Consider the following 21697-nt stretch of genomic DNA (forward strand, 5'->3'; position numbering starts at 1 on the left):
TCAGACACTCACCAGCTGTGTAACCCTAAGCAAGTCCCTTACCCCTGTTTGCCTCAGTTTTCTCAACTATAAAATGATCTGGAGAAGGAAATGACAAACCACTCATTTCTTTGATAAGAAAACCCCAAAAGGCATCATGAGGAGTTGGTCACAACCAAAAAATAACTGAATAACAATTAGTAATGACCTTAGTCAAGTCATTTAATGTCACTAATTCTCAGTTTCAATATTAGTAAAATGAGGAAATTATTCTTGATGGCTTCTGAAGTCTCTTTCAACTCAAGAGTGATGATTCTATGGTCTCTACTCAAAGCCCCCTATTCCTTTGAAAAAGCCAGTACTTGTACTTTTGCAAACCTTAGAGTGATCCAGATCCACACTATTACCTCTCCAGGTTGTGTCATGGCTGTGCTCATCCAGGACCCAGACTCCCAGAATCTGGTCCAGTGGTACCAAAAGCATAAGTTTGAATTCAACCTTCAGAGTTTTTCTGAAGCAGACCAGGATCACTTCAGCTGCTTTAGCCTGAATCTTGACACCAAAAATGGAAACATCTTTGTGTGTTAACTGGCATGACAGTGGGACTTCCACTTATCTTAAACAAGTGTGCTAACTATTTGTTTGCTAGATTTTTATACCTTAGGCAGCCAAGAAGCTAGATCAATGAGTTGAATCTTAGTTCCCTGGACCAGTTAAGTCTCAAGATCAATTTCCTTGCCTTTTTTCTCCAATCTAACATTTATTTAATTCAATCTTTTCTGCAATTATAAAGTCACAAGTACACCTGCAAAGTTTTGTCTTAGTTTGGTCAACTACAGTTTTGTGTATGCATACACAGCATGTGTCAGTTTGAAAGAATCATAGTACTCAGTGCATTTTGCAAGACAGATAAAAGATCTTGGACCCATTTCCTCAGAAATAAATATCAAGTAACCATGAAAACTTCAGTCATTTGAGTTATTCAGTGAAATTCATGCATATTCAGCATAGAGAAGTAAAGTTCTTCCCTGAAATATTCCAGTTTTCCAATACCATCTCTCTTCTCAGTTGCTTAACTTCCCATAACATCTGATCAACATCCTGGTACTTCACAAGTCCTTGCTAGAAGTAGTGAATGCATATTTTTTTAAAAAGTTACACACTGATATGATCCTGTATCTGAAAAAAGGAGAAATGTAATAGTAGTTGCTTGAATCTCCTAATTTAATTCTATTTGCAGGCCTTATTTTGACCACTGAGAGCACATTTCTTTGGTCCTCCACATTCAGCTGCAGAAGTTTTTATAAAGTGGGTTTTATAAAGTATAAAGCATAAAGTCCCACTAATTCAATGCTTAGGGTATTGTTTTCCAAAACCTCCAGAACAGTTGAAGCCAATTCACTTTTGGAAAATGTTAAGCATGAAAATATGTCTTCCTGATAAATTTTGTCTAGAAAGGGGTATGTCCTTTCTCTTGTGGATTCATCCTTCCAAGATCTGAACTCACTATAAGTCAACTTTTTTGCAGTCTTTTACAATAGTCTGCTTTCCCCTGATGTCCTGATGACTGCTATGATTTCTTGCATCTTCCTTTTTAAAAGGACCATTTCCACTTGGCTGAAGTTTTTGAATTGGTGATGTTGGTGAAGTGGACAGCACAAGTGTCTTTAAGGCAACAACTTCTGCTGGAAGTACAATCTTTCCCTCTGCTTCTTTTAACTGTTTTTCAGATGTTGGCCTGCCTTCTTTCATCATTTTAAGAGCTTCCTCAGAAGGTTATTATAAGGGCAAAATAGGCATTCAATAAATATTTCCTCAGACTAGCTGTGAGTTCTAATTCTTGTCCCAGTTGATTTCAAACTTTCGAAGGCCTCACATTTCTTCATCTTTTAGTTTCAGCTCCCTCTGAGCTTTGGCAAGATCTTCTTTTAATTTTTCATAACCCTCTTCCCTCACTTCAAGAAGAGATGAGTTCTGTAAAGAGACAATCTGTCAGTGCTCAATCCAACAAAGTCATCATCGCCTTCAGAAATTTCCATTATTGTGGTATCCTGCAAAAAATTCTCTCTCTACACTGTTGCTTTCCTTTCTGGATGGCAGTTTAGTCAAACCATTTGGAACTTCAGAGGAGGAACGATGTACTGAGTCTACAATACCTCATACTAATACCTGATGCTAATGTCTCATATTTCACCACAATTTAAATATATGGCCAATGAAGAAACCAGTTTTATAAGAAGGTCAGAAACATTTGTGTTTGGCTGAACAGGTGCTGTTCATAGAGGGTAAGGCTAGTTGGCAGATAATGCTTGATGGCATAGTTTCCTCCTGAGTTGCTGGCTCACATACACTAAGAACTGGTAAAGTAGGGGAAGCTTAGGTTTACTTCATGGAAACCTTCCAAGGGTCATTAGCCATAGTAAAAGCCTCATTATAGTCCATAAGACCATGCCCATGACCCTTCATCTAATGGGTTTCTTTTATTAAATCCAGTCTAGAACTTCTTTCCTCTACCCTTAGAAGGCACTGTATGCCTTGGGTTCTCCTGCACTCCACAGAGGCAGGTGTTCTTACAACCCTCAGCTTCTAGACAGGTTGTGGTAAGGATCTAATGAGATGATTACTAACGCTCACTGGTTTGTAGAGCACCGAGCACCTAGCCTGGCACACAGAAGGTGCTAAATAAATGCTTGATGCCATGCCCAGCCCTAGGTCAGGCACCCCAAGTTGCTAGTCTGTAGGGTCAGGTTCCCCCCTTTTTCAGGCACACTCTGCCTGAGCACGCTCTTAGAGACTCCCTCAAACTTCGCTGGGCTAGCTGGGGTTAATCAGTAAATGTAACCTCCTGCAGAGAGAGGCCAAGGCCAGGAGAGGCACTACCTGAGCCCTCCTAGTACCTTGGCTTCTGCTGGATGTAGAGGTGCTCCATGTCAAGGCTCCATTGCCTGGCACCCAGGAGGGTCTCTGAGGACTCTAGTGTCAACCAGTGCACTATGACCTTGAGCGGGAGCATCTCATCACCAATTTCCTTATCTTTTTAAGGAAAAATTAGCTACTGTGTCAGGGGCCCACCAGTCTTCCACGGATTATGAATTGTAAGTCCTTGTTCCAATTGAACTGCCAAGCGTACAAACTATGCTTCAGAGAGTGTAATTCTGATGAGCTGGCCACATTGTTCGAATGCAAAATGTATGCTTGCCAAAAAAAAACTATTTTGTGAAGAACTCACATGGGTCAGGTGATCATATGGTAGTCAGAAGAAGGGATACAAGGACACACTGAAGGTCTCTCTCAAGAACTTTGGATTTGGGGCAGAATAGAAAGACATAGATATGGAGGCTTTCACCACACAGTCCGTAAAAAACCTGTAGAGAGGGACTCTCAACAAATTGTGGAGCAGCAGAAGTGGAGAACAACAAAGTGGAGGAGATTTCCAGCCTAGAGTGACCTGAGACACCCACGGGAAAGGTCTGTTGCATGGACGGGCAGAGAAGAGCCCAGCCCAGCCTTGGCTTGGTGGCATGGCTTGGGAACAGCCGTCAGGGGCAGAATCTCCAGTCGCGGAATCCCCAGTCCCAGAATCCCCAGTCCCAGTAGCAGCAGTTCCCAGATCCCTCAACCCACAGGCACCAAAGGTCAGTGACAGGGTTTTTTCAGCTGACCAGGAAGGGAGAAGGGCTTTCCCATAGCTCTGGCAGCAGGCAGCAGCCACAGAGGCTGCACAGCAGCCCATACAGACCACTCCATCGCTGGAGCATAAAAACCTCTAGGGGCACTGAAGAGCTGAGTCTTACCTCAGCCCTGAGTAGAGGCCCTGAGGCAGCTGGTCTTTGTCTCACACTGAATGGGCCCTGCCCATCCAGCTTATCTGAAAATCAGCCCCCAGTACTGACTTGGTGGAACTGGAGGCCAGGTGGCTGTGGAGAGGAAACTCTGCTAAGATTCTCAGCACAAAAATTCCCCTCTGTGCCCAGACCAGTACATGCTTGATTGTGCCACCTTGGAGGAACTGAGATCTTACAGATTCCCAGAGTATACCCTACTCTTGACAAAGGACCCAAAAGTCAAGTAACTAGTTGGGAAAAACATCCAAAAAAGGGGGAAAAAAATAAGACTATAGAAGGTTACTTTCTTGGTGAACAGATATCTTCTCCCATCCTTGCAGATGAGGAAGAACAATGTTTACCATCAGGCAAAGACACAAAAGTCAAGGCTTCTGTATCCCAAACATCCAAAATAAATATTCAATGGGCTCAGTCCATGGAAGAGCTCAAGAAGGATTTTGAAAATCAAGTTAGAGAGGTGGAGGAAAAATTGGGAAAAGACATGAGAGAGGTGCAAGAAAAGCATAAAAAGTGGATCAACACCTTGTTAAAGGAGACCCCAAAAATGCTGAAGAAAATAACACCTTTAAAAATAGACTAACTCAATTGGCAAAAGAGGTTCAAAAAGCCAATGAGGAGAAGAATGCTTTAAAAAGCATAAGTAGCCAAATGGAAAAGGAGGTTCAAAAGCTCAATGAAGGAAATAGTTCTTTTAAAATTAGAATGGAACAGATGGAGGCTAATGACTTTATGAGAAACCAAGAAATCACAAAACAAAATCAAAAGAATGAAAAAAATGGAAGATAATATGAAATATCTCATTGGAAAAACAACTGACCTGGAAAATAGATCCAGGAGAGATAATTTAAAAATTAGGGGACTACCTGAAAGCCATGATCAGAAAAAGAGCCTAGACATCATCTTTCATGAAATTATCGAGGAAAACTGCCCTGAGATTCTAGAACCAGAGAGCAAAATAGATATCCAAGGAATCCACCAATCACCGCCTGAAAGAGATCTAAAAAGAGAAACTCCTAGGAACATTGTGGCCAAATTCCAAAGTTCCCAGGTCAAGGAGAAAATATTGTAAGCAGCTAGAAAGAAACAATTCAAGTATTGTGGAAATACAATCAGGATAACACAAGATCTAGCAGCCTCTACATTAAGGGATCGAAGGGCATGGAATAGGATATTCCAGAAGTCAAAGGAACTAGGACTAAAACCAAGAATCACCTACCCAGCAAAACTGAGTATAATACTTCAGGGGAAAAAAAGGTCTTTCAATGAAATAGAGGACTTTCAAGCATTCTTGATGAAAAGATCAGGGCTGAAAAGAAAATTTGACTTTCAAACACAAGAATGAAGAGAAGCATGAAAAGGTCAACAGCAAAGAGAAGTTATAAGGGACTTACTAAAGTTGAACTATTTACATTCCTACAGGGAAAGACAATATTTGCAACTCTTGAAACTTTTTTCAGTATCTGGGTAGTTGCTGGGATTACACACACACACACACACACACACACACACACACACACAGCACAGAGTGAATTGAATAGGATGGGATCACATCTTTAAATAATGAAATTAAGCAGTGAAAGAGAAATATATTGGGAGGAGAAAGGGAGAAATGGAATGGGGCAAATTATCTCTCATAAAAAAGGCAAATAAAAGACTTTTCAGTGGAGGGAAAAAGGGGGAAGGTGAGGGAAAAAGCATGAAGCTTTTTCTCATCACATTTGACTAAAGGAAGGAATAAAATGCACACTCATTTTGGTATGAAAACCTATCTTACAATAGAGCATAGTGGGGGAGAAAGGGATAAGCAGGGTGGGGGAGATGACGGAAAGGAGGGCAGTGGGAGGAGGGAGCAATTTGAAGTCAACACTCTTGGGAAGGGACAGGATCCAAAGAGAGAATAGAAGCAATGGGGGCCAGGATAGGATGGAGGGAAATATAGTTAGTCTTACACAATACAACTATTATGGAAGTCATTTGCAAAACTACACAGACATGGCCTATATTGAATTGCTTGCCTTCCCAAAGGGAATGGGTGGGGAGGGAGGGATGAAGAGAAATTGGAACTCAAAAGTTTTAGGAACAACTGTTGAGCATTGTTCTTGCAACTAGGAAATAAGAAACACAGGTAATGGGATATAGAAATTAATCTTGCCCTACAAGACAAAAGAGAAGATGGGGATAAGGGAAGGGAGGGATGTTAGAAGGGAGGACAGATTGGTGATTGGGGTAATTAGAATGCTTGGCCTTTAGGGGGAGGAGAGAAATGGTGAGAAAATTTGGAACCCAAAATTTTTTGGAAATGAATGTTGAAACCTTAAATAAATAAATTTAAATTTAAAAAAAGAGATCAGAAAGGAAAAAAAAAGAACTTTAAATTTGACTGTGCAATATGGGAGACACTGGCACAAGACCACTCAGCATGACATGCCCATATCAGAAAGCGTGCTATGCTCTATGAGCAAAGCAGAATTGAGACAGCACAAAATAAACATAGGATCTGCAAATTTGAAGTATCCACCCCAAATATTCGTATGGACTATCTATGCCCAGCCTGTGGTACAGCATTTCGAGCTCATGTTGGTCTGATCAGCCACAGTCAGAGACATTGAAACTTCACTTTATCATGGTGATGCCATTTTGGTCCTCTTGGAAAACGAAGGGCAACAACCAATGCATTGTTAGTAGATATTGTTCCTATCACAGTATCTTTTCATTTTACTTTTTTTAAAAAAAAAATTCTAATTTGTATCTCAGGGAAGTTAGAAAAAAAGGACAGGAGAAGGGAGAGCCAGAATATACCAAAATATTGATGGTAATACTTTTTTGTGGCAGTGAAATGCTAGAAATAAAATCAGTGCCCATTAACTCCAGAATGGCTGAACAAACTGTGTGAATGACATATTATATTTTTATACCATCAGAAATGATGTAAAATATTCAGAGAAATGTGGAATGAGCTGTATGAACTAAGAGTGAGCTACAATGGGCTGGCATAACAATACATGCAATGACTACGGTAATATAAATAAGAAGGGAAAAATAAACATAAAACAAAGCCAAACACTGAATAATTGCAATAACTATTCTTGGTCAGAAAAGAGATGAAGCACCTTGACCCTTTTCATAGAGAGAAGGGACTATAGGCATGAAATAGTGAATAGCTGTCAAGGTCATTGGGTTGGTTGGTTTTACATAAAATTGTTGTTTCTCTATTACAATAGAAGACTATTAAGGTGTGGGGTATGCCTGGAGTTTATTGTGATGTAGGGGGGAAAACACATCCATAAAACATTGTTTTTAATTCAGACATCATTATACCTGGGTTTTGCTAAATTTTAAGTGTTTGACTACTGTATGTTTATGACTATTGGTTGTGTCACATTACATGTTTCTGTATCTGAACTACCTGGCACGTAGTTGGAACTGAATAAATGCTTGCTGAATTTAATTGAATGGGTTCCCTCTTAGTCTATGCTTGCTAACACATTTTCAGGGAGGGAACAAGAGTCTTAGGAAGTAATTGTCTGAATATTTTCCAAGCTTTCAAACTCAGACAATCATTAAAACTTCTGGGAAAAGTCACATTGGAACAGCTTGCAAGGTGATGGTTGTACTCTAGAAACACCTGTACTAAAGAAAGCATAGTAGATAATTGAGTACTTCTCTGCAGAAAAAGAGAACATTTATGAATTAATAAGAAGATGAAAAAATAGTAGTGACATAACATTTGAGGCTAGAGGCAGCCTAGCCCACTCAGACATTCAAAGTAGTTAGTGCAGAGTTGAAGATTATCATTAGATCATCTGCTTAGCTTCACTGACACTCAGATCAAACAGGAATAAGAAAAGAAACAGATTCTCCAGCAAGTGTTGGCAAGCATATGCTTCTAAATGATCACTAAAGGAGAAATAAAAGATATCTATGGTAGTTAATCTCTATTTTTTTGTTACTTTTGGTTACTCTGTTCCTATGAGGCCAATTGGAAATAAGAAATGGAAAGAACACACAATTTGGCACCAGATGAACAGTGAAACCTTGGATGTCACTATGAGTCACTTTTCTGCTCTTCTCCTCTGTAAGGAGGGATTAAACTAAGCTTCATTCCAGCTCTCAACCTAAGATCCCATGTGCTCTATCTGCTTGTTGACACACCCCTAACCACTTCTTTTCCTAACTTTGCCTAGTCAGCAGATTCCCCCAGTTCTACCTACAAGCATCTGCTTAGAACTATTCTGCAAGACTCAGCTACTACACCTGAGTGTAACTGTCAGAATTAGCAGAATAGCTTTGTATGATTAAGTCCAAAAAGCACAAAGCTCTGGGCATACCACTTTAGTCTCCAAGGATAACTTTTGCCCACTTTACCCCACTACTACTGATTTCTTCATGTTTTGACTGTTTATCTTCTATTCTCATGTTATGATCTCTCTTGTCAAAAAAGCTTGCGGGAAATACCACTACTAGGTCTGTATCCCAAAGAGATCATAAAAATGGGAAAAGGATGAACATGAGCAAAAATATTTATAGCAGTTCTTTTTGTGGGGGCAAAGAATTAGAAATTGAGGAGATGCCCATCAATTGGGCAATGGTTAAAGAACTTACGGTATATGAATGTAATGAAATACTCTTATGTAATGAAATACTATTATAAGAAATGATTAGCAGGTGAATTTCAGGAAATCTCTGGAAATATTTACATGAACCAATACAAAGTGAAATGACCAGAACCAGGAGAACATAGTACACAGTAATAGCAACATTGTTTTATAATGAACTATGATTGATTTAAGTCTTCTCTGATGGAAAATACTATCCACATTCAGAGAAAGAACCAATGGAATCTGAATGCTGATAGAAGCATACTATTTTCACTTTCTTTGGGAGATTTTTGTGTTTTTTCCCTTTTGTTCTGTTTCTTCTTTCATAACATGACTAATGTAAAAATATATTTTACATGATTGCATACATATTACCTATTTCAGACTGTTTGCTGTCTTGGGAAAGGGGAACGGAGAAAAATTTGGAACTCAAAATCTTTCAAAAAATAAATGTTGAAAATTGTCTTTCCATGTACTCAGAAAAACAAAATACTGTTTAAAAAAAAAAAAAAGCTTGCACAAGGTCCCTGTACTCTTACCTGTTTTCCCATTCTGTCACCCTCTAAACAATTTCCTTAGTTTCAATCAACCAAACAATATGCATTTATTATTTGAAAATTCAAGACAGAGTGATGTTTAGAGAGCTGGGTTCAACATTAAGAGTTGTGTTTCCAACTTCACATATTGGTGTGTGACCCTGAGAAAATCATTTAACTTCTCTCCCCATACAACTCTCCAAGATGAAAAATAGTTGATCTGCATTATTGAGGGAGTCTCCTCCCTGGAGTCTATGGACTCCCTGGAGTCTCCTCCCTATGTCTATGAGTTATGGCTCCAGACCAAAAAAAAAAATCCATCAGACACTGTGGTAGATACAAGGAATACACACACACACACACACACACACACACACACACACACACATATGTCCTTTGCCCCCAAGGAGTTTACATTCTGTTTGGGGAAATTAGTAGGTCTTTTAATTCATGTTTGATCGTTTGTGTTGAACGTTAATATTTATTTTCCCAGTTTTTAATTTCTTCATGATCTTTTGCTTTTCTAGGAGGCTATTATCTTTTGAAATGTTTTTGCCTTCTCAATTTTTCCTCTTCCTTATCATTTTATTGTTTTAAATTCTGGGACATTTATTATCACTTCACAAAGAAAATTGGAGATTGAGGAGCTGGACTGTTTCACTCATATGCCTGGTTCTTAGTGATACGCTTTACACGTAGTAAGCATTTAATATAGGCTTGCTGATTGACTGGTTGATTACCCTCTTTCTAGAGTGCCTCTCATTCCAATTTGAGATGGTTCTGAGTGTTAGAAATATTTCTCTTATAAATAGATGAATGAGAAAGCATTGGTTAAGCACTTTCTACGTGCAAAGCATTTTGCTGGGGATGAGTTTACTATGTGCTGAGAAAATTATAGAAAGTCCCTGCTCTCAAGAAGCTTACATTCTAATAGAGGGAGATAATACCTAATGGAAGTTTGACAGAAGTTATGGATTTAGTTACAATAAACAAAATTGTCACCTCGCAGTTTCTGCCCATTGATTCTAAATACATTCTCTGGATTAATATATAATAAGAACCCTAGTCGTACAGTTACAGAACCAGTGCTTCAATTGTAGCTCATTAATTACTGCCTGTATCACTTTGCGTAAGTCACTTAGCCTCTTTAGGCCTCAGTTTCCATAAGTATGAAATGAAAGTATTGAATTAGATCAAATCTATAATACCAGTAAACTAAATCCTGTGGGCTAAAAGCCTAACTAGTCTTCTACATGATTTCTGTTAAATCAGTCTGGGACTGCACTGGATATTTTGTCCATCACATCCTCTGTTGGTTCATATTGGACTTGCAGTCAACAAAATCCCCGAGGTCTTTTTCATGTGAACTGTTGTTAAAACAGGTTTCTCAATCCTATACTTAATATAGTTAATTGCTTCAAGTGCAGAGTGTTACACCTATCTCTATTAAATATCATCTTGTTTGTTTCAGCCAATAATTTTTGTTTTTAATGCTCTCCTCTAATATTTCAACTATTCCTCTCAGTTTTGTACCCTCTGAAAATATTATAGACCAGCCTTCTATATCTTCACCCAAGTCATCAAAAATTTGGCTAGGGCAGGGCTAGAATTGTAGAGCAGACTCCTATAGACCCTTTCAGGTTTACATAGGTATATTCATCAATATTTAAGTTCAACTGGCTTTGAACCCATCTAACTACTATCACACAATGTACATTTCTTCTTGTCCACAAGAATAATTTTGGAAAAGAAAGAGGGACTGAAGAAAGAAAGAAGGAAAGTGAAGAGATAGAAAGATAAAGGAAGAATATATAAGAAATTATTGAGGGGAAAATGAAAATAGAAAGGAAGGAAGGAAGGAAGGAAGGAAGGAAGGAAGGAAGGAAGGAAGGAAGGAAGGAAGAAAGGCAAAAAGGGAAGGAAGGAGACAGAAGGAGGGAAAATCTTTATTCTTTTGTAAAAATAATTAGGAATCTTAGCTTCTTATTGATGGCATTCGTGTGCGTGTGCCTAGCTTTATGTTTTTCAAAGCATTTTCACATCCATTGCTTTTTCATTCAATAACTCCTGAATGCTTTCTATATGCAAGGTATTATGGTAAATGCTATAAAGAATAGAAAGAGGAATATAGAATGAAGCAGAATATTTTCTCTTGTGTTATGTTATCTTTTGTTTTGTTTGGGTTTTTTCATGGTTTCTACCATTCATATTAATTCTTCTATGCAACATGAGTAATGTGAAAATGTGTTTAATAAAAATGTATGTGTAGAACCCATATAAGACTGAATGGCGTCTTGGCAGGGAAGGGGAAGGGAGGGAGAGAAAATCTAAGACTTTGGGATGTGATTGTAGAAAACTGAAAACAAATAGATTAATAATAACAGACTAAAATTTTTTTAAAAAAAAGAATAGAAGAAGCATAAGACATCTTGTCTGTCTCCTCATAATTCAGTAAGGAGGACAAGACCTAGAGAAAAAAACTGAATTGTAAAGTAAAAGATGTAGAGAGTCAACACTACATAAATTCAGAGCCCTGAATAGAGTGAACAGATTCTGTCTTTATATTAGTGACTGCCAATGGTGAGGGGAGAGAATATAATATCCTGGAAAGTATTTGTGCTATATAGAGGAAATTTTTACATAAAAAATATTAAAGTAGATCAAATCAATGGTCCAACCAACTTGGTATTATCTTTGACTTTCACCATTAAGTGAGAAAATAATTACCTTAAATGATGTTGGCTATAGTACAACATCATGGTGTAATGGACCTTCCTAATATGATTTAGGAGGGTCCATTATACTACTCTGCCTCCTTTTTTTTATTTTTGTGGAAACTAAGAGTAAGACAAATTTGGTCAGTCACACAGTCATGTCAGATCAGAAAAGCCAAATTATATATACTGACACAATGAAAAAAGCTTGAGCGAGCTTGAAGGGAGCCACCCCTGAACACCATATGCACACACATATACTCAGACCCTTGTTCTCCCAGAGACTGCCAGCACAGAAATAAAGGCCACAAAGCATATATAGGCTCCAATACCAAAAAAGGTGAAGAATGAATCCTAGATACAGCCTGACATATAGCAAGTGTCTGTTTTCCTCATCAAAACCCAAAGAAAAAAGGAATGAGGGAGACTAGATCCTGATCAAAATAGATGTCCAAGATGAAGAGAAAGGATATATTTATGTGAATATACCCTACGTTCTTCCCATTGCTTCTAGTCTAGCCAAGGCCAGCAATAGTCCAATAAAACTGGCTTTCCTCATTGTGAGTTTCTCCTTTATCTATTTTTCTGCTGCCCCTTGGGGTTGAAGGCAAAATCACACCTTATGCTTCTTAAGTGCCAAGTTAATTGGATGGGTGCCAGTTTAATTTCAAGGATGTTGTCCTTACCTAAAGGACAGATCAGTTTTGAATCAACAGTGTCCTACCCCATTATCAATAGGAAATTATCCTTTCAACACATCCAAATAATCCATCACTATTCTTTCCCTAGAGACATGTTCTCAACTTCCAGAGGTACTGATATTTACCAGTCAGTGCCTCAGTAGTATGAAGGGCTCTGAGAAAATGTGGTATGTTACTGGGTTGCTACACATTGAAATAGAAAGCATGCAGATTTTTTTTACCTTTACTCAAAGTTTAGTGCTTTTATTCTCTACATCACTCTGCACTTTGGTGCATAACATAGTGGAAATTCACAGGCTTGTATTTCAGGTTTAATAAATCATACTGAATCAAGCTTATATCCATCAGCAAGGGAGCTTGGTTCAATGTGATTAATTAAACCAGAAATATAGGCATACCTTGCAAAACATTGCCCTGACTAATGTCATTTAGAATAATATCATTAAAATGTTATGACCAAGCCTCACCAAGAAGTCTTAAACCACCCTGTAATGTCATTAGATTCCCTGCCTGGGCTGTGATTTCTTCTTGCCACCCAAGTGGCTCTGGCTACTGTTTACTTCCTGCCCCAGAAATGTTGTTTCATCTAAATTCAATTCTACACAAAATCATTTAATGACCTTGAGTTTGAGTATAGCTGTACAAGTCAGTGAAATACTTCTGCTTTTTATTTGCTTAACTAAACATTCATCTGTTTAGTATTACTTTCCCTCCTAAAATTATTTCTATTAGGTAATAAACCTTTCTTCAGTGGTTTCTGACTTTCAAGACGTGTTCTGATACATGACAAATGATTTAGCTAAGATTTCAATAAACTTTTAGACTATCATGTTTTCTTTTCAGAACTCTATTATCTGCAAATGTATTTAGAAATTTTTTCTGCAAAACTTTCAAGTAATCCCATGCTGTCTTCGTTGAATACAAATTGATGTACCACACTGATGGCAGTTTTTCAAGGAATCATAATTTATTTATCATAGCTGCTATTTTTATTAGCTGTGCCCCTTGCTTAGTAGCTTAGGGGCACATTTACAAGTATAATAGAAAAAAAGAATCTATTATATCTTAGAATTTAATAGACAGCAGTTTTTGAAGAGGACATACTCTCTTGAATTCACATATCCATATAGAATCCTACAAATGGTGTGGAGACCTCAGAGACAAGTGAATCAATAGAACTAAAATGGGTTGGGGCTCTCTCAGGCTAGTCCAACTGTTTCTTCTGAAAAAGACAAAATGCAAATTTTCATACACTCTTTGGGCACATATGTTTGCTTTTTCTGAGAGAGGATGGTATTCTCTTTCCATTGCTAGGATTTGTTTTTCCTAACCTTTGGTGGGTTTTTTGTCAATTTTCTATTTGTTTTTTTGATGCAGGGTCTTTTCATTTTGCCCAGGCTGACCACTGAACTAGGAATTAGGCATCCTGATGGTTAGGTAGCATAGTAGCTAGAGCACTTTCTAGCTATGTGATTCTAGACAAGCTATTTAACACTTCCTTAACAACTATTTAACTATTTAACAACTTCCTTAGTTGTTCAACTGCACAATGGGGATAATAGCTGTCATAAAGATCAAATGAAGTGATATTCATAAAGAACTTGGAACAATTCCTAGCACATGTTTGTTTCCTTCCTTCTTTCCTGGTGTCAATATTTAACTATGTAACCAAAAATAAATCCCTTTACCCTTCAGTACTTCAGTTTGATAACGTGTAAAATGAAAATAGAAACATTTGCCCTCCCTGCTGCAGGAAGTTGTCTTGAGGGTCAAATTAAATTTCATACCATGAAACTTGGGATTCAGACTACCTAATAGAAATGGCTAACATTTATATAGACTTTAAGGTTCATAAAGCACTTTACATTTACTATCTCATTTGATCCCTCAATTCTCTTCTGAGCCACAAACCTGTATCTTCAATCGCTGGCAGGACATTTCCACCTATTACTCCCACCAGCATCCTAAATCCAAAATGTTGAAAAAACTGAGTTGATTATCTTTTTTTCTATAAACTTGCTTGCTCCTCCTTCTAGCTTTTTACTGCTAAAATTTGTTCAGTCTTCTGTGTTTGAAATTATTGTCTACTCTTTCCTCTTTCTCAACCCTTGTTCATAATCACCATTCCCTGTCAATTGCACCTTCTTACTTGTACAGGCTTCAGTTTCTTTATCTGTCAAATGGAAGGATTGGACTATATGACCACTGATATACCTTGCAACTGTAGGTCTATGATCCCAAGACATCTCTGATGAATCCTCTCCTCTCTGCCCCATTTGCAACAACTAGCGCTGATATCAACACTCATTTATACCTAGATTATTTCCAGTCTTCTATGTTTTTTTTTTCCTGGCTCAACTCTCCACTCCAATTCTTCATTCAAATCACTTTCAGACTCATCTTCCTTATCAATAGATATGATTCTGGTCAAAAATCTTCAAATGGTCTTTTATTGTCTAACAAGGAAAACCCAAATTCAGCCTAAGTTATTGGCCCCTCACAAATATTCTCTTTCCCCTTCTGTGTTTATTGAGTTGCAACCTTTAAAGTCTGTTTCAAATGTTATCTTCTCCATGAACACTTTTCTGATATATCATTGGTATGAAAATAATATCCTAAATCATAGATTTAGAGATAGAAAAGACTTAAAAGGCCATGTAACCCAACTTTCTTAACTTTGCAGATGAAGAAACTGAGAGCAAGAGCCTAGGTAAGTTTCTGAATATGTTGTGTCAACTAATGCCCATGGCAAGGTTTGAAGTCAGATCTCCTGATTCCAGTTCTAGTACACTATTGACTATGCCATTCCACATTCACATGCCACACAAATTTATGAATTTATTTAGTGATTCACATTTTGACAGTGCTTGATGTACTTAAGACTAGTAGTCTAGTACTATTAGCAGTCTAGTATTTACTAAGGTACTTAAGAAAATGGTAACTACTTTTTGAAATAGCTGAAGACCATATAAATGTTGACACTTTGATGGAGCTATGATCTCATCAATATAAATACTTCTTCCAGTGATGTAGAATAGAACCTGTTCATGTCTGCCTTTTCTGTGTGACTCCTGTTCATTCCCACCCATAAATCAGGCACAGAGTGTCCACTCCACATACTGGAGGCTTTCCTCTGGATCACTTCACATTCTTTGGATGATGGTGTAGGCTGTGAGATAGACCCTTCTTTTTCTTTCAGTTTTATATTTCTCTAATGAGATCCTTTATGCCTCTCCTATTGTAGTATTCCTCACTTGCAATTTGCTACACTTTAATCTACTATTCCCCTTTTGGTGAATAGAATTTACCTTATTGTCCTTTGGGGCAATCTTCGATTTTAATTCTTCAGAGACAATGGTATAAGATAGCTGTACAACATCACTAGAACATTATTATTTGAAAGATTGCCCTTTGTTTTAAGGAGAAACAACTGCACAATTTCCCAAAGGCAATTCCACATAGTCTCCTCATTATTCCATAAACAGTGATTAATATAATTTGACTAAAGAATATTGCATTGACTTTTAAAGGGTATGGCAATATCTAAATAGTCTAGTAGAGTAGCTTAATTACTGATAAAACCTAGTGTAGCACCTCCTCTGAGTTAATACCTCAAATCATGTTCATATTGGTGGGCGGGATCCCTAGAGAACGTCTTCTATCTGGAGTTGTGGGGGCAGGGGACCTTTGGATCCCTACTTCTAATAGCTCATGAGTTCCCATCAGTGTGTTTTTCAATAGTAATGTTCCAGTAGATAGAATTTACTTTGAGTAAAGGCATTTGCTAAGAGGCCATAGAAAGAAGAGTAGCTACAAAAAATTCTTCCCACAAACCTCTCATAAATATAGAGTGTACATGGGAAGAGTGGTAGTAATACAAGTGTAGGAGATATGTGTGGCAAAGACAACTCATAATTCTTGGCACTGAAGGTCTTAAAAGTCATTTATCTCCTTGGGAAGTTGTCACAAAGCTTCCCCCTGAGTACAAGTTGAATTAGCCATCTAGAATTCGTTGTTCTGTTGAGTTTATAGTCAATTCTATTCTCAGGTAGCAAGGGTCATGGTCCTTAAAGCTTTTTTCCTCCTTTGGGTCACAGTCTTTCTGTATTTGTAGCTGCTTGGGAAAAAAATGTCTCTTTGCTGGACAAATTGCTTTCTACTGCTGGTCTAGTCATGCCCCTCAAAGTCATATGGCCAATGGAGGTTGGTGGGGTATAAAAAGAAAAGATAAATTTCCTACTCTTCTTCTACATGAAGTCAACCGCTCATGCAGTCATCTAGAAACTCTTAGACTAGAAGAGCTAAAATTTGTCCAGAGTTTATCTATTTAAAACTTCCAGAGGTGTAGCCAATTTATTTGCTCAGCCAATAGAACCCATTCTACTGTTGATCCACTCAGAAGATTGTTTTAATCTCACAAAGGTATCAAGGAATGGATTTTTTTTTTATCTGTATAGTTCAGCATCTCCTTAAAACCTTGTCATTATATTCTGGGTTTTATCTGACTAAACTAAGTCTCTTCCTTACCCTGACTTAGTACTTTCATGTGATTTCACAGGATTACTATGTAAATTATTTGTCAAAGAGTCAAAAACGTCCTGAAGTCTTCCAAGAAACCAAAATAGGAAAACTGCTATTAGGAATTCATGATACAAAAATTATTATTATCAGTTTTCATAGATAGATATCTAGATTTCAAGTATTTGAAAAAGAACCTTGACTTAATGCATTTCCAGATTTTAAGTGAATTTCATGTGTCACAGAGTTGACAAATTTTCCAAACAAAGGTTGTCTGATTGAATAAAAAATGTTGTACCTGTCCTGAACCAGATAAGAAGAATCATCGTCACTGACATACATGTATTTGGTTTGGGGTATTGACAGAATAAGAAAAAATTCATGGTGTTTATAAGGAAATTACTGTGCAAATGGATTTTTAAAATATACAGTTACATTCAAAATGTCATATGCCCTCCTTACTTTTTAAAGTCAACATAAATTAATACAATGTTTACCTCCCCCACAAATGTTCTTTGGTGAAGGTCAGAGACAAAATATTAAGCTGGGTGGACCATCATTCTGATCCAGACTGATATTTCTTATATACTCTTGAAAGAGGGTAATATAAAATAGTTAGAAAGACATAAATATCAACCCATCAAGGAACCAGACTTTGAAAAAAAAATCCTTGCTGATATTGTAGAGATGAGTTTGTGCATAATCTCTACTGCTCTTTGAGGAAGTGCTTTTATATAATCTGTAACCTTCAAAGAAAGTGAATTGGGAAATTTGATTACTCAGGCAATTCTCTACTTTCCTTTAAAAATACACCTTACTCTATTAGAAGAGGAAAAATCACAGGACTGGAAGTTGATTTGTACAGCTGGAGGCCAATAAGATCTAATGTGATTTTGTTCTCCCCATTTTCCGTTCTTACCTGAAAGAAGAATGGTCATGGCTGAAAGCATAGTTAGGAGCCCAGCCAGGGACCAGGAAGTCATAAGAGGAAGGAAAAAAGTGTTTTGTCTCCGATAAAGTAAATAGTTCTTCTGACTACCTGAGTCCCTGAAGGCTAAAAGCAGTGCACTCCCCCACCCCCTGACAGAATATAGTAAACTAGAGTCACAGGCTTGAGACAAACCAAATTATTCTACAGCTTGAAACATTACCAGAGCTGCTGAGAAAGCACATGCATCCTAAATGATGTTTGACCTTAGGAAAAGATTCAGAGTGAAATGAAAGTAGTTCCTACTTATCTTGAGAAATAATTCCAAAGGTAAGATAAAGTAAGTTCAGCATGGTTCACATATAAATTAGATCAATTAGATTATTTATGCTTTATGATTATTTATAGCTTGCTTCTAGAAATGCTATTCATTATTTTTACATGCAAGAGTAAGTTACTACTGTTTAATCAGTGTTCCATTCTTTCAATAAATAGTTATTTTTAAGTGAAAATAATAACAATTGGGTTGGATTGTATACATTTATCTAACCTCTAATAATCTGTACTTGAAAAAAAGCTGAAAGGCAAAGGCTGCAATTACCTAGTGGAACTATAAGAAAAGTAGGCATGATGATGCCTTGGAAGAACTAATTTATTTGTAGAGTAAGTGCTTTACAAGTATAAGCCTACTACTATAAGACAAATGCAAAGTTCTGAAATAGCATGCAGGCCTTCAAAACCATCTGTGGTTACTTCATTTTCTTTTATTATGGCTCTACTAGATATTGCCTACAAAACACTCTAACCTTACTCTTTAGATAGAGTATAAAATTCAAAGTTGACTACAAAATTTATTTTTGAGATAAATGAGATTCTTTGAATTCTTGAGGTAAATAAATCTGCATCATTTGTATTTCTTCCTTGATCACCAGTTATGTTCTGGAATAATTCTACTCACAATTACTGTATCAGACCCTATATATGTTTTTCCAGTGAGGTACTTCACATTGTCTTCTATGTTTTCATTCTTTCAGTTTCCTCAGTCTCTGATGTGTTGTACCAGTAAGTTGAAATGGCCTGTGATACAAGAAAAGAGGAAAGGGATACTTTCAAAGAAACCTGAGAGGATTTACACGAATTGGTATAAAGTGAAGTAAATAGAACCAAAGGAACTATTTTAAAAAATGAAATTACTGTTAAAAGGAATAGCTTTGAAAGATCATCACAATAAGTAACCATGATTCCTAGTACTTATGATGGAGCATGTTACCTACCTCTGAGAGAGAGATGATAGATTCAATACATACAAAAAAAAATGAAGTGTGCATTTTTGGACACAGCAAGTGTGGGATTTTTTTATGCTGGACTATACATATTTGTTATCTTTTCCCAATAGGAATGGAGGAGTTGAAGGGGAAAGAAAATAAAAGCTCATTCACTGAAAACAAAATTTTAAATAGTACCAAGAAAACTCAGGAAAAGCAACAAACTGGATGAGACTAACAGCATATTTAGGAAGTCTGTTTTGGAGGTTTCCTAGTCTTGAAAGTCCTGAAGGATTGCTTTGTAAGATCTTCCAAGAAGCAGAAAAAAGGGGGAGGGAGCAAAGGCAAAAAGACGTTAAGGATATGTATACATTTCAAACCATGGCCATACTTAATTATTGTTTTTGTTATTGTTCTAGAATGTGACTTCATCAATCAACAATCTTTTTTAAAAATGTTTACTATTTGCTTTAAAGAGGCGAATAGAAAAGTGAAACTTCTGCCATCAAGGAGTATAAATCCCATCCACAGAGTTAACATGTACATGCTGAAAACTTCTTCCCCTGATGCATATCTGAACTGTCCTCACAGCTTAGAGTTGTGCGAGGCACTAAGAGGTTAGATGACTTGTTGCTGTACATGCTAGAAAAGGAAAGGGAAAGAATACGGCATTTATTGAGCACTGTTGTGTTCTAGACCCTGTACTAAATACTTTACACATATGATCTCATTTGAGTCTCATCACTCTATGAAATGGCTGTTATTATTATCCCAATTTAACAGTCAGATAGAGGTTAAGTGATTTTCTTAGAGTCACATAGCTAGTAAATGCCTGAGGCTGTAATTGAACTCAGGCCTTCCTGATTCCAGGCCCAAAACTCTATTTGCTGTGCCACCTAACCATTTCTCAGCTACCCTCTGTCCAGGCCAGGACAGAAACTTAGACCTTTGTGAGTATATAAGGCTTGCCCTTTATCCACTGTAACACATTGCTTCTCTTCTTGTAACAACTTTTTTGGGTCATCTACACATGGCATCTAGGTGGTTCAGTGGTTAAAGTGCCAGGCTAAGAGTCAGGAAAGCCTTAGTTCAAATCCAGTCTCAGATACTTACTAGCTCTGTGACCCTGGGTAAGACCCAGTTTGCCTCAGCTCCTTCATCTGCAAAATGAGATAGAGAACAAACGGGCCAACCACTCCAGTATCTGTGCTAAGAAAACCCCAAATGGGATCACAAAGAAGCAAGTATAATCAAATCAACTGAACAACAACAGACAGATTGGGAATAGCTTTGATGAAAATACTGAAAGAAAACTGGCAGATTTTCACAATTTTCCACAGGAAACTACATTTTTATCATCAAATACTTGGGAGCTACAGAGAGGCCAGATCATACTTGGGGAGGCAGGGTTTTTATTACCTCAACACCAAAAACAACAACCTAACTCAATAGAGCAAAGTTCAGCCCTATAGATTCTCGACTAGAAATGAGTTTTTTTCTGTTTGTTTTTATTTTGGGATTTTTTTAAGATCATCCATGGTTTTGAGATGATCAACCATAAGAACAATGCTATTCAGTGAACTCTTGATTATTTATATAAATCAAGATTTTTTTTTTAAAAAGAAATAATAGCTTGATAAGAATGCTCACCACCGTCCCGAAAGTAGTTATAGCTTTAGTTTAGATGGAAGGATTTCTTATAGACTACATTTTCTCCAATATTCACCTAATTACAAGTGATATTATGCTGATTACATAAGACACCAGACTATCACAGGGTCTATTTATTAAGATCTATGAATAGTGGACTTGGACCAAAGATGGCGGAGTAGAAAGATACACACATATGCTAGCTCCAAACCCACAGCCCATAAAATACCAGTAAAGAAGAACTCCCAACAAATTCTGGAGCAGCAGAAGCCACAGAACAACGGAGTGGAGGAGATTTCTGTTCCAGAGAGCCCTAAAAAACTGACCAGAAAGGTCTGTCACACACCAGACCTGGAGCAGAGCGCAGCCCTGCCTTGGCCACAAGGCACCAAGAGGAGCAGATCCAAGCAGTCTTCAGGGACAGAATCTCCACCAGCCATGCAGGTCCCTCCACCCACAGGTGGCAAAGGTCAGTGAGAGGGCCTGCCGAGAGGGTTACGGGGTGTGCCCGTAACTCAGACCCCCTTGGGAGACAGCACCTGAGGCAGCCACAGAGAGGGGTTCCCAAAGGTCTCTGCATAAACCTCCTGAGGGAACTGAGCCCTCTGTGGCGGCCCTGCCCCTACCTGAGCACCTGAACTTAATCTCACATTGAATAGCAGCCCTGCCCCCACTGAAAGCCCTGAGGCTGGGAAGTAGCATTTGAATCTCAGACCCCAAGCACTGGCTGGGAGAATCTGGAGGCATGGTGGGTGTGGAGAGAAAACTCAGAAGTCAAGTCACTGGCTGGGAAAATGCCCAGAAAAGGGAAAAAAAAATAAGACCATAGAAGGTTATTTTCTTGGTGAACAGATATCTCCTCCCTTTCTTTCAGAGGAGGAAGAACAATGCTTACCATCAGGGAAAGACACAGAAGTCAAGGCTTCTGTATACCAAACATCCAAAATAAATATTCAATGGGCT

The 21697-nt window shown here is 37.8% G+C and overlaps 1 pseudogene; it reads right to left on the reverse strand.

The window, feature by feature from the left end:
• Nucleotides 1-590: 590 nt before the first annotated feature.
• Nucleotides 591-1947, reverse strand: LOC140523874 (rab-3A-interacting protein pseudogene; annotated as a pseudogene).
• Nucleotides 1948-21697: the final 19750 nt, after the last annotated feature.

Source organism: Notamacropus eugenii, chromosome 1 (assembly GCF_028372415.1).
Source record: "Notamacropus eugenii isolate mMacEug1 chromosome 1, mMacEug1.pri_v2, whole genome shotgun sequence".
Taxonomy (NCBI): domain Eukaryota; kingdom Metazoa; phylum Chordata; class Mammalia; order Diprotodontia; family Macropodidae; genus Notamacropus; species Notamacropus eugenii.